General features: G+C 49.2%; 1 protein-coding gene across 5 annotated transcripts in view; it reads left to right on the top strand.

Annotated features, from left to right (window-relative positions):
* Positions 1-705: 705 nt before the first annotated feature.
* Positions 706-13,842, top strand: part of LOC128696401 (protein turtle-like) — a 1,392,149-nt gene continuing 1,379,012 nt past the window's right edge. For all 5 annotated transcript variants that reach the window (XM_070092535.1, XM_070092536.1, XM_070092538.1 and 2 more), the window contains exon 1: positions 706-1,159. The gene's annotated coding sequence lies outside the window, so the exon portion shown is untranslated. The remainder of the gene's footprint in view (positions 1,160-13,842) is intronic.

Here is a 13,842-nt window from a genome sequence, read left to right on the forward strand (position 1 = left end):
GATAATCCCCCTTATGTATGATGCAAGAATGCTGAATAGTCTTGGACCCTAGGACCCAGCACACCGTTCCCAGGGGACAGTGTGCTGGGTCCTGGAGACGGTAATCTGGGTCCTGGAGACGGTGTTCTGGGTCCTGAAGACGGTGTGCTGGGTCCTGGAGACAGTGTTTTGGGTACTGTGGTTCTTGGTCCTGGGGACAGTGTTCTGGGACGGGGGAGGGTGTTCTGGGCTTGGGGACGCTTCTTTGGGTCCTGGGGACGGTGTTTTGTGTACTATGTTCTGGACTCTTGGGACAATTTTCATGATCCTAGAGATGGTGTTCTGGATCATGGGGACGGTGTTCTGGGTCCTAATGATAGTGTTCCAGAACACTAGGCACCTAGAACACCATCCTTGGGATGGTGTTCTAGGACGCTGCTTTGGATTCTGAGAAGTGTTATGGGTGCTGGGGATGGCGTTCTGGGTTCTGAGGATGGTGTTCTGGGTCCTGGGGACGTTATTCTGGGTCCTGCAAACGGTGCTCTGGGTCCTGAGAACGCTGCTCTGGGTCATGCGGCGTTCTGGGTCCTTGGGACGGTGTTCTGTGTCCTGGGGAGGGTGTCCTGAGGACGCTGCTTGAAGCCGCGGTTTCTCACAGCAGCAGCAGCAGCAGCAGCAGCAGCAGCAGCAGCAGCAGCAGCAGTGTTATGTTGTGCGCAGACCACCGCGTCGACGCCCTGGCTTCTCTCTCTCAACAACCTCCTCCTCGGCTTACTTATCACTAGTTATTATCTTAGTTTCTCGTGTGTTGCGAACTCAAATCAGCGCGGAGCGCAGTAATGTTAAAAGCCCAACACGGTCAGCGCAAACCTTGTCCTGGGAAAGAGCAGGAAAAAATCGTTACTGGACACCCCTGCTTAACCACGCCACGCCAACCATTTCATCCCAGGTTCAGTCATAGCCGGGCGGCAGACGGAGTGGTTCCCTGACGCTCTATCTCCACCCGAACATGTGATAAACTAGAGCTATTCAGTGCTTGAGTGAGAATTGTTGATTTGTTTAGTGAAGTTTGAGTTGATATTGGTTTACTGAGGTGAAATTTGAAGGCAGACAATCACCGGATAAGTGTAAATTCTCGTTGTAAAGCAACACTTCTGAAACGTCTCGGCAGCAGGACAAGGTGCGAAGAGAAGTATTTAAAATCAATAGAACTTGAGCGAAACTGCTTGCGTGATGGTGGTGTGTGGAAGTTTTGATCTCCACCTGGCAATTATGGCTGACCATGGGAATGCCAGACATTTAGCCAGTGGTTCATCAGAGCTGTGCTGCAAATTATCATGCACCCCATAGATTCACCTGAGCAGTCATGTGCAGGAACCTGTCCTCTTGCGGTGGGTGTGAGCAGTGCACAGTCTACCTGTCCTCGACTGTCCTCTCCACCTTCCACACTTCGCCACACGCTAATGTTTCGCTATTTCTTTTCGTAGTTTTTGCATATTTTCCGCTTCCAGTATAATTTTTTAGTATTTTTTGTGAGGTGTGTTTGTGTGGTAGTATAGACTGCTATGTTTCAATACTAACCATCTTTTTTCTAATTTCCAGTATCAAACTTTAGTAGAAACTTGTACCAACGTTTAGTTTAGTTATCGCTGAGAAAAGTGCAGTGAAGATATTAATTGCTATCCTTTAAGTGTGACAAGCGTGTAGAGTTATAGAAAGACTATAGTGGAAGTCAGCAGCAGCAGCAGCAGCAGCAGCAGCTGTAGTAGCAGCAGCAGCAGCAGCAGCAGCAGCAGCAGCAGCATAGCAGGCGCATCATGCACTGGACAGCACACCTCTGGTATTAAACCAACGTACCAAGTCAACCTTCTCCCCAGCATAAAGGTAGTATTGTAGCATTATTTATCTTCACCTTCAGTCACCTGTATCGCCTTGGAGGAAGAAAATGTAATTCTGTACGTCAGGTTTACCATACTAGTATGAAATAATTTGCCCTTGACAGGCTACATAAATTACATTAACAGGCTATATACATAAACATCGATAATATATATCGTGTATTATCTCTCGGAGTACATACAAGGAGAATTTTCTGAATTCCCAGTTCAAGGAATTCAAGTATTGATTTTAGTGCAGAGGTCGTCTATTGCTCCTGGTTCAGTTTTCTCTCTACCAACATAATTCCTCTTTAGTGGCTCCTAGTCATTAGCCCTTAAACCAAATGAACTGCACGTCAGCTAACTACTTAAAAGTCCAAAGCTGTGTAAATTGTGACATCTTAGTCAGACGTGGATGTGTGCCGGTGTGAGTAGGACAGGGCTGACGCCCCACCTTCACCTTCTAGGTCAACATAAAAACTTTAATTCACGCTCAGTGGACGCTACACGCCATTGCGCACCCGGCCACAAATGAGACTCGCGATTTTCCTGATTATAGCTGTTTAGGCGAGGGAAAAAAATGTGCTCGTTAAAGTTTCCTTGGGGTAAGTGAAGTTCTTCTGGAGGTTCCTGAAACTCATTTGGGGTCCTTCAAGATTATTTGGGGTCCTTCAACCTCATTTGGGGTTCTTGTAGGTCAGCTGGAGTCCTTGTAGTTCATTCGGGGTCCTTTTAGCTAAGTTGGCGTCCTTGAAGTTCAATTGGGGACCTTTGTAGTTCAGTTGGGGTCCTTGTAATTCACTTGGGGTCCTTGTAGTTCAGTTGGGGGCCTTTGTAGTTCAGTTGGGGCCTTTGTAGTTCAGTTGGGGTCTTGGGGTACTTGCAGTTCAGTTGGGGTCTTGGGGTTCTTGTAGTTCAGTTGCGGTCCTTGTAGTTCAGTTGGGGTCCTTGTAGTTCAGTTGGGATCTTGGGGTTCTTGTAGGTCAGTTGGGGTCTTGGGGTTACCTGGATACCTGGAGGTTATTCTGGGAATCAACGCCCCCGCGGCCCGGTCCATGACCAGGCCTCCCGATGGATCAGGGCCTGATCAACTAGGCTGTTACTGCTGGCCGCACGCAGTCCGACGTACGAGCCACAGCCCGGCTGATCCGGCACTGACTTTAGGTATCTGTCCAGCTCTCTCTTGAAGGCAGCCAGGGGTTTATTGGCAATTCCCCTAATGCTTGATGGGAGGCTGTTGAACAGTTTTGGGCCCCAGACATTTATGGTGTTTTCTCTTAGTGTACCAATGGCGCCCCTACTTTTTATTGGCGGCATTTTGCATCGCCTGCCCAGTCTTTTACTTTCGTAGGGAGTGATTTCTGTGTGCAGATTTGGGACCATTCCTTCCAAGATTTTCCAAGTGTAGATTATGATATATATCTCCCTCCTGCGTTCCAACGAGTACAAGTCAAGTGCTTCCAAGCGTTCCCAGTAGTTAAGGTGCTTGACAGAACTTATACGTGCAGTAAAGGATCTCTGTACACTCTCTAGATCTGCGATTTCACCTGCTTTGTATGGAGATGTTAATGTACAGCAGTATTCCAGCCTAGAGAGAACAAGTGATTTTGTAGTTCAGTTGCGGTCCTTGTAGTTGCGGTCCTTGTAGTTCAGTTGGGGTCCTTGTAGTTCAGTTGGGGTCTTGGGGTTCTTGTAGTTCAGTTGGGGTCTTGGGGTTCTTGTAGTTCAGTTGGGGTCTTGGGGTTCTTGTAGTTCAGTTGGGATCTTGGGGTGCTTGTAGTTCAGTTGGGGTCTTGGGGTGCTTGTAGTTCAGTTGCGGTCCTTGTAGTTCAGATGGGCCCTTTGTAGGTCACTTGGGGTCTTTGTACTTCAGTTGGGGTCTTTGTAGATCAGTTGGGGTCGTAGTAGAGTCACTTGGGGTCCTTGTAATTCAGTTGGGGTATTTGTACTTCGGTTGGGTACTGTAGGTCAGTTGGTACACCTTGAAGGGTTCTTGATCCAAGGAAATGGCGCTAACCTCCCCTTGTTGAATCTTCGTCAGTGCCTGCTCTTCCCCCAGGCGATGAGTCCCACGGGTTTAGCGCTCTCTCTGTGATTGCAAATAATAATGTCATTTACACTTGGTTCCTCTAATGACTGTAAATAATGACGTGATTTACAGTTGCTCACTCAATGACTGTAAATAATGACGTAATTTACAGTTGCTCACTCAATGACTGTAAATAATGACGTAATTTACAGTTGCTCACTCAATGACTGTAAATAATGACGTAATTTACAGTTGCTCACTCAATGACTGTAAATAATGACGTAATTTACAATTGTTCTCTGTAAATAATGACGTGACTTACAGTTCGCAACACCGTTGTGGTCTGCACTTGTTAACAGTTGTGGGGCAGTGTTTATGTTGTCGGTGTTAAGGTCACGTGATGTCAGCACTGGTGGCAAGAGTGACTGAGTGAATGATGGTGAGTGTGTTTCCTCTCTCTTTGTAGGTCACTCTGCCTCTGCTTTCTCAAAAAATTTAAATAACCTTTGTACATGTGTGTGTGTGCACGCGCACTCCCCTAGCTGTACTCACCAGGGTTCGAGTCTCCGCTCCTGTCCCCGCCTCTGAAATAAGTCACCGGCATTATTGGTTCCCTGGCTTCTCGGGTCCTGTTATATATACTACTCTTGAAACTGTGTGTTGAGTTTGCCTGTATCATCATTCTAGCTTATTCCATTTATTTTCCGCCCTGAGACTGAAAAAGTATTTTCTAACATCCCTGTGGCTCTTCTGGCTTCAGTCCATTTATGTTCCCTCGTCTCTGTGCCTCTCGTTTTAAAAAGTCTGTCTCTGTCTTTTCTGTCAAAGCCTCTCAGTATCCTGTATGTCGTAATCATGTCTCCACTAATCCTTATTTCTTCCAAAGTCGCCAGGTTCGGCTCCTCTAGTCTCTCTTCATAAATCAGTCCCCTCATCTCTGGGACTAGTCCTGCTGTAAACCTTTGGACCTTTTCTGATTTTCGTATATGTTTGATATGATGAGGGTTCCACGCTGGTGCTGCACACTCCAAGCTATATAGGCCTAACAAATATCGTATAGAGAGGCCTAAAAGACTCTTGACTGAGGTTTCAGTAGGCAGCTCCGAGGTTTCCTGTCCTCGCATATTCTACATATGTTATTCCATATATTTGCACCTCTATATGTATGAAGTACATGTATAAACATGTGTGTATGTGTATGTGTTCTCGCATTAAGATAATATGCACAAACTGTGTGGCTGAAGTTTGATATTTGGGAAGTGAGAGTGTTGAAGGGGTGGTGGGTTGTAGTATTGACGTGCGCCACCAGGGTGGGCGCTGGGTACGCCCACCTGACCCCCCAACCCCCCCAACCCCCAACCCCCCTCCCGTTTACACCTTCACTTCTACAGTGTACACCTTTTAGGCTTTGTATCAGTAGTGTTGGATGTTTAGCCTACACTGGGTGTGGAGGTCATCCATGGATGCTTGTCCAGCCTGAACCACTGGGTAGCATCCGTGGATACAAGAGCTCATCCAGCCAACACCACTGGGTAGCATCCATGGATGCAAGAGCCCAGCTAGCTTCCACCACTGGGTAGCATCCGAAGATACAAGAGTTCATCCAGCCTACACCACTGGGTAGCATCCATGGCTACATTAGGAGAGGAGGTAGATTTTCACTTTCAGTAACTCCAGTTCCGCTGAAACGGAAACTTCGAAGCAACCGTAGCTACTGAATTCTAAGTGGAATGTTTGACGATTGAGACACTTAAGTAGCATATGGGAATCTTTATTCAGGAAACGTTTCGCCACACAGTGGCTTCATCAGTCCAATACAAAGAGGAAGGCGTAAGGAGAGGAGGAGTATGAGGTAATCAGTCCCTCAGCCTGGAGTCGATGTGTTCAGTCCATCAATCTTGTAGAATGTACAGCATAGGGCCGTAGACGTGGCTTATATACTGTAGTGAGGTGACGTGAAGCAGACGGAGGCGGGATCATAGTGGTACCATCCACTAGTCGAAGTAGGTCTTTGTCCAAAGGTTGAACAAGCGTTGAAGAATTCTTTGTAAGAAGATCCCATGATGCTGCAGTGTCTGACAGTTGTCGGTTTTTCAAACCATTCATCACAACTGGAATGTTTGACGCTATTCCCATCACTCTACTGAAGTCTTTCAGCTCTGGGTGACAAGTTCCACTGACTTACGTTGCCTGTCTTGTGTTGACATGCGACAAGTATATTGAGGAAAAGGACACAAGTGCAAATACAGCGACATTTTATTGTGGCAACGTTTCGCTCTCCTGGAGCTTTGTCAAGCCTTTACGGCTCGACAAAGTTCCTGGAGAGCGAAATGTTGCAACAATAAAATGTCGCATTAGTTACACTTGTGTCCTTTTACCTAACGTATTGTCGATAATTCTACCAACATTATTACATACGACAGGTAATCAACGTTTGATCCCACAATGCAACTGTCATATGCAGCTGCATTTTACACTGACGATGACGAAGAAATGAGCGAAATACCGAAGTCAGAGTATGACATTTTTTCCTTATCGTGAGTGAGACTCCTAGCTCTGCTAGCTTCAAATTTACTGATGAAACCCCCTAGCCTCGTTTTGATGAAGCCAGAGACAGCGTGTTCATGCACTCTGCCCCAGGCCCTGTCTCATGGAACTCCATGCTCCCTGAACATTCCCGCCCCCCTCCCCCCAAAAGAAAACAAAAACACTAACACGTGCCATAGGTGGCAACAAAACAGTCATGAAAAAAACATGAAAAAACGTTATGAAAATCTTTGAGTCTTGAGAAGCAGGATTGGTAAAAATATGGAAACAGCGACTGCACAACCTACCTGGGCAGGGGTTTAGAGTAAGTCGCTCTAAACTACTGGACTGAAGGAGAGATACTAGACCATGAAGGAGAGATACTAGACCATGAAGGAGAGATACTAGACCATGAAGGAGAGATACTAGACCATGAAGGAGAGATACTAGACCATGAAGGAGAGATACTAGACCATGAAGGAGAGATACTAGACCATGAAGGAGAGATACTAGACCATGAACGAGAGATACTAGACCATGAAGGAGAGATACTAGACCATGAACGAGAGATACTAGACCATGAAGGAGAGATACTAGACCATGAAGGAGAGATACTAGACCATGAACGAGAGATACTAGACCATGAAGGAGAGATACTAGACCATGAAGGAGAGATACTAGACCATGAACGAGAGATACTAGACCATGAAGGAGAGATACTAGGTCCTGAAGGAGAGATACTAGACCATGAAGGAGAGATACTAGACCATGAAGGAGAGATACTAGGTCCTGAAGGAGAGATACTAGACCATGAAGAAGAGATACTAGACCCTAAAGGAGAGATACTAGACCCTAAAGGAGAGATACTAGACCCTAAAGGAGAGATACTAAACCCTGCCACTAATGATACGGCAAATCTTCATCGCCACTTAAACCAGGTCAGTCAGTGGACCACAGAGGACATTTTTTAACCACTTTGCTAAGACAAACTGAAAAATTGCTATGGGATGCATAGTAATGATGTCATGTTAACCTGCAAGTATCATACCAAACACAGTTGATGTCTCAGATGTGGAGAATGTACAGAGAACCTTCACTGCTCACCACCAGCAGCACGAGCCTGGTTGATCATTCAAGCACCACACCGGCCTGGCCCAGGATCAGGCAGGCACCAGACTGGCCTGGCCCAGGACCAGGCAGGCACCAGACCGGCCTGGCCCAGGACCAGGCAGGCACCAGACCGGCCTGGCCCAGGACCAGGCAGGCACCAGACCGGCCTGGCCCAGGACCAGGCAGGCACCAGACCGGCCTGGTCCAGGACCAGGCAGGCACGAGACCGGCCTGGCCCAGGACCAGGCAGGCACCAGACCGGCCTGGCCCAGGACCAGGCAGGCACCAGACCGGCCTGGTCCAGGACCAGGCTGCGGGATTAGGAAAACTCTCGAAACAAGCCATAGGTATTTAACAGCTGATGCTTAGGTGTTATGTTTGTATGTACGAGACTCCCTCATGTTCCTTCTACCCCCTTCAAGCACCTACCCCCTTCAAGCACCTACTACCTCCGTTCAAGCACCTACCCCCTTCAAGCACCTACTACCCCCTTCAGTCATCTACCCCTTCAAGCACCTGCTACCCCGTGCAAGCACCTACCCCTTTCAAGCACCTTTCCCCTTCAAGCACTTTCTACCCCTTCAAACACCTACCTCCTTCAAGCACTTTCTTCTTAAGCACCTACCCCCTTCAAGCACCTACTACCCCTTCAAGCACCTACCCCTTCAGGCACCTACTACCCCCTTCAAGCACCTAATACCCCTCCTTCAAGCACCTACCCCCCTTCAAGCACCTAATAACCCCCTTCAAGCACCTACCCCTTCAAACTACCTCTTCAAGCAACTACCTCTTCAAGCACCTACTACCCCCTTCAAGGACCTAATACCCCCTTCAAGTACCTACCCCCGTCAAGCACCGACACCTTCAGGCACCGACCCCCTTCAAGCCCCTAATACCCCTCCTTCAAGCACCTACCCCCCTTCAAGCACCTAATACCCCCCTTCAAGCAACTACCTCTTCAAGCACCTACTACCCCCTTCAAGCACCTACTACCCCCTTCAAGCACCTACTACCCCCTTCAAGCACCTACTACCCCCTTTAAGCACCTACTACCCCCTTCAAGCACCTACCTCTTCAAGCGCCTACTACCCCCTTCAAGCACTTAATACCCCCTTCAGGGGGAAGCAAGTGTTTGAAGGAGGTAGGTGTTTGAAGGGGTAGAAAGTGCTTGAAAGTGGTAGGTGCTTGTAGGGGGTAGCAGGTGCTTGAAGGGGGTAGATGATTGAAGGGGTAGCAGGTGCTTGAAGCGGGTAGATGATTGAATGGGGTAGTAGGTACTTGAAGGGAGTAGTAGGTGCTTGAAGGGGGTTAGTAGGTGCCTGAAGGGTAGTAGGTGCTTGAAGAGGGTTTTAGGTGCTTGAAGGGCTAGGTGCTTGAAGGGGGTAGGTGCTTGAAGGTGGGAAGTAGGTGCTTGTAGGGGTATTAGGTGCTTGAAGGGGGAAGTAGGTGTTTGAAGGGGTAGGTGCTTGAAGCATCTACTACCCCCTTCAAGCACCTACCCCCATCAAGCACCTGCCACCTCAAGCACTACCCTCTCAAGCACTCACTGCCCCCTTCAGGCATCTACCCCCTCAAGCACCTACTACCCACTCAGGCACCTACCCCCTTCAGGCACCTGCTTCTGAGCACTTTCTTCCCTCTTTAAGCACCTACCACCTCTTCAAGCACCTCGACCCCTTCAAGCACCTGCTACCCCATCAAGCACCTCGACCCGATCAAGCACCTCGACCCCGTCAAGCACCTCGACCCCGTCAAGCCTAGTCTAACTCCCCTCCAGCATCTACACCAAATACTCTCTCACTATCCTCCACGTCACTTCCTTCCCCCGCATCCTGACGTGCTGGTGTGAAACCTCCCTCTTTGTTGCTGGGGTAGGTCTCCCTCTTTGTTGCTGGGGTAGATCTCCCTCTTTGTTGCTGGGGTAGATCTCCCTCTTTGTTGCTGGGGTAGATCTCCCTCTTTGTTGCTGGGGTAGATCTCCCTCTTTGTTGCTGGGGTAGATCTCCCTCTTTGTTGCTGGGGTAGGTCTCCCTCTTTGTTGCTGGAGTAGATCTCCCTCTTTGTTGCTGGGGCAGGTCTCCCTCTTTGTTGCTGGGGTAGGTCTCCCTCTTTGTTGCTGGGGTAGATCTCCCTCTTTGTTGCTGGGGTAGGTCTCCCTCTTTGTTGCTGGGGTTGATCTCCCTCTTTGTTGCTGGGGTAGATCTCCCTCTTTGTTGCTGGGGTAGATCTCCCTCTTTGTTGCTGGGGTAGGTCTCCCTCTTTGTTACTGGGGTAGGTCTCCCTCTGTTGCTGGGGTAGATCTCCCTCTTTGTTGCTGGAGTAGATCTCTCTCTTTGTTGCTGGGGTAGGTCTCCCCTCCTTGTTGCTGGAGTAGGTCCTCCCCACCTTATTGCTGGGGTAAGTCCTCCCTCCTTGTTGCTGGGGTAGATACCCCCACCTTATTGCTGGGGTAGATACCCCCACCTTGTTGCTGGGGTAGATACCCCCACCTTGTTGCTGGGGTAGATACCCCCACCTTGTTGCTGGGGTAGATACCCCCGCCTTGTTGGGGTAGGTACTCCCACCGTGTTGCTGGGGTAGCGGAGACGGGTTGGGGGCGTGGGAGTTAATGTGGGTGGTCGCTCTCTGTGTTCTCGTGGGTTATGTGACCCACATCTCCCTGGATGGTAGTACCTCCCTGGATGGTAGTACCTCCCTGGATGGTAGTACCTCCCAGAATGGCTGTACCTCCTTGGATGGTAGTACCTCCCTGGATGGTAGTACCTCCCTGGATGGTAGTACCTCCCTGGATGGTAGTACCTCCCTGGATGGTAGTACCTCCCAGAATGGCTGTACCTCCTTGGATGGTAGTACCTCCCTGGATGGTAGTACCTCCTTGAATGGCTGTACCTCCTTGGATGGTAGTACCTCCCTGGATGGTTGTACCTTCCTGGATGGTAGCTGTCAATCAGCCTACTGGTTGATCCGAGTAAACTGGGTGAGTTCAGAACTAAGGTTGATTAGGGTGGATTGGTAGTCAGGTTGACACAGTGTGAACACTGGGTTGGGTAGGTCAACGTGCGGTTACTTGACAGCTACTGTTATTGCCTGCTGTCAAGCAGGAGGCTGGAGAATGTATGATGCAGGCCACATAACCTGTAGCACACCACACGACCTGCAGCACACCACACGACCTGCAGCACATCATAAGTCTTGCAGCACACCACACGTCCTGCTGCACGCCACCCGACCTGCACACCACATGTCCTGCAGCACACCAAACGTCCTGCAGCACACCACACGTCCTGCAGCACACCACAAGTCCTGCTGCACACCACACGTCCTGCTGCACACCACATGTCCTGCTGCACACCACACGTCCTGCTGCACACCACACGTCCTGCTGCACACCACACGCCCTGCTGCACACCACACGACCTGAATCACATCACACGTCCTGTTTCGCATCACACGACCTGCAGCACATCACAAGTCCTGCTGTAGGTCACACGACCTTTTAAAATCCTCGAGCCTGATACTGACTTTCATAGTACATGTCAACCAGTGCTTGACAACCAGAGGTTGACAACCAATGCTTGACATCCAATGCTTGACAATCAATGCTTTACAACCAGTGCTTGATAACCAGAGCTTGACAACCAGCGCTTGACAGTGCTGACAACGAGCGCTTGACATTTCTTAATAATCAGTGCTTGACATTGCTTGGCAATCAATGCTTGACATCCAATTCTTGACACTCGGTGCACAGTCTATACTAGGCAGCGAAGGGACAAAACAGAACACCAAAGATAAATTCCTAATCTGTGTATTTCTTAACCAAAACTCTGCATGGATATTTACGCTACAGTGACTGTTTACAAGATGGTATATACGAGCAAGAGCCACTGTAAGAACAGGCCGACCATCCAGCCCAACAGTCAGTGCTCAACCCAGAGAGCCACTGTAAGAACAGGCCGACCATCCAGCCCAACAGTCAGTGCTCAACCCAGAGAGCCACTGTAAGAACAGGCCGACCATCCAGCCCAACAGGCAGTGCTCAACCCAGAGAGCCACTGTAAGAATAGACCGACAATCCAGCCCAACAGTCAGTGCTCAACCCAGAGAGCCACTGTAAGAACAGACCGACCATCCAGCCCAACAGGCAGTGCTCAACCCAGAGAGCCACTGTAAGAATAGACCGACAATCCAGCCCAACAGGCAGTGCTCAACCCAGAGAGCCACTGTAAGAACAGGCCGACCATCCAGCCCAACAGGCAGTGCTCAACCCAGAGAGCCACTGTAAGAACAGACCGACCATCCAGCCCAACAGGCAGTGCTCAACCCAGAGAAGGACTTTAATACCAAGCACTAACCCTCGAGTGGGACAGTAGACAGTACGACTCACAGATCAAAGACTTAGACCTTGAGAGTTAAAAAAAAGAGGTGAGCAACCCATATATCCAACCTATCACATAATACATAAAATATAATACATATTAACAATCATGCCCTGGAGAGAGACAAAGTCCGCAGTAAAGTTATCCTTGCCATCACTTTCAAGGATCACAACAGTGCCACGATCGCACGTGCAAAGAAAATGATAGGATGGATAATGAGAACTTTCAAAACGAGAGATGCCAAGCCCATGATGATCCTTTTCAAATCACTTGTTCTCTCTAGGCTGGAATACTGCTGTACATTAACATCTCCATACAAAGCAGGTGAAATCGCAGATCTAGAGAGTGTACAGAGATCCTTTACTGCACGTATAAGTTCTGTCAAGCACCTTAACTACTGGGAACGCTTGGAAGCACTTGACTTGTACTCGTTGGAACGCAGGAGGGAGAGATATATCATAATCTACACTTGGAAAATCTTGGAAGGAATGGTCCCAAATCTGCACACAGAAGTCACTCCCTACGAAAGTAAAAGACTGGGCAGGCGATGCAAAATGCCGCCAATAAAAAGTAGGGGCGCCATTGGTACACTAAGAGAAAACACCATAAGTGTCCGGGGCCCAAAACTGTTCAACAGCCTCCCATCAAGCATTAGGGGAATTGCCAATAAACCCCTGGCTGCCTTCAAGAGAGAGCTGGACAGATACCTAAAGTCAGTGCCGGATCAGCCGGGCTGTGGCTCGTACGTCGGACTGCGTGCGGCCAGCAGTAACAGCCTAGTTGATCAGGCCCTGATCCATCGGGAGGCCTGGTCATGGACCGGGCCGCGGGGGCGTTGATCCCCGGAATAACCTCCAGGTAACCTCCAGGTTGCCAGCAATGTGATGGATTGATATGTTGCAGGGTTGTAGGCGTGAGACGAGCGTCCTTATTTCTCAAAGCTGAGGTAGGTCAGTGGGTTGTGGTCGTTGAACACATGCTGAGGCGAGGATAGGAACACATGCTGAGACGAGGATAGGAACACATGCTGAGACGAGGATAGGAACACATGCTGAGACGAGGATAGGAACACATGCTGAGGCGAGGATAGGAACACATGCTGAGACAAGGATAGGAACACATGCTGAGGCGAGGATAGGAACACATGCTGAGGTGAGGATAGGAACACATGCTGAGACGAGGATAGGAACACATGCTGAGACGAGGATAGGAACACATGCTGAGACGAGGATAGGAACACATGCTGAGGCGAGGATAGGAACACATGCTGAGACGAGGATAGGAACACATGCTGAGGCAAGGATAGGAACACATGCTGAGGCGAGGATAGGAACACATGCTGAGGCAAGGATAGGAACACATGCTGAGGCAAGGATAGGAACGCATGCTGAGGCAAGGATAGGAACTCATGCTGAGACGAGGATAGGAACACATGCTGAGACGAGGATAGGAACACATGCTGAGACGAGGATAGGAACATGCTGAGACGAGGATAGGAACACATGCTGAGACGAGGATAGGAACATGCTGAGACGAGGATAGGAACACATGCTGAGACGAGGATAGGAACACATGCTGAGACGAGGATAGGAACACATGCTGAGACGAGGATAGGAACACATGCTGAGACGAGGATAGGAACACATGCTGAGATGAGGATAGCAACACATGCTGAGACGAGGATAGGAACACATGCTGAGACGAGGATAGGGACACATGCTGAGACGAGGATAGCAACACATGCTGAGACGAGGATAGGAACACATGCTGAGACGAGGATAGCAACACATGCTGAGGCGAGGATAGGAACATAGTGAAATGTTCAATTGCGAGAACCAGTGTTTCTTTTTCAATGGTTGTGTAGGTCTGCTGATAGGATTTGAGCTTTGCTGGAAAACAGGCAACTGGGTGTAGGACTCCCTGACCAGGAAGCTGCAGTAACACT

The sequence above is a fragment of the Cherax quadricarinatus genome, chromosome 39 (assembly GCF_038502225.1).
Source record: "Cherax quadricarinatus isolate ZL_2023a chromosome 39, ASM3850222v1, whole genome shotgun sequence".
Lineage (NCBI taxonomy): Eukaryota > Metazoa > Arthropoda > Malacostraca > Decapoda > Parastacidae > Cherax > Cherax quadricarinatus.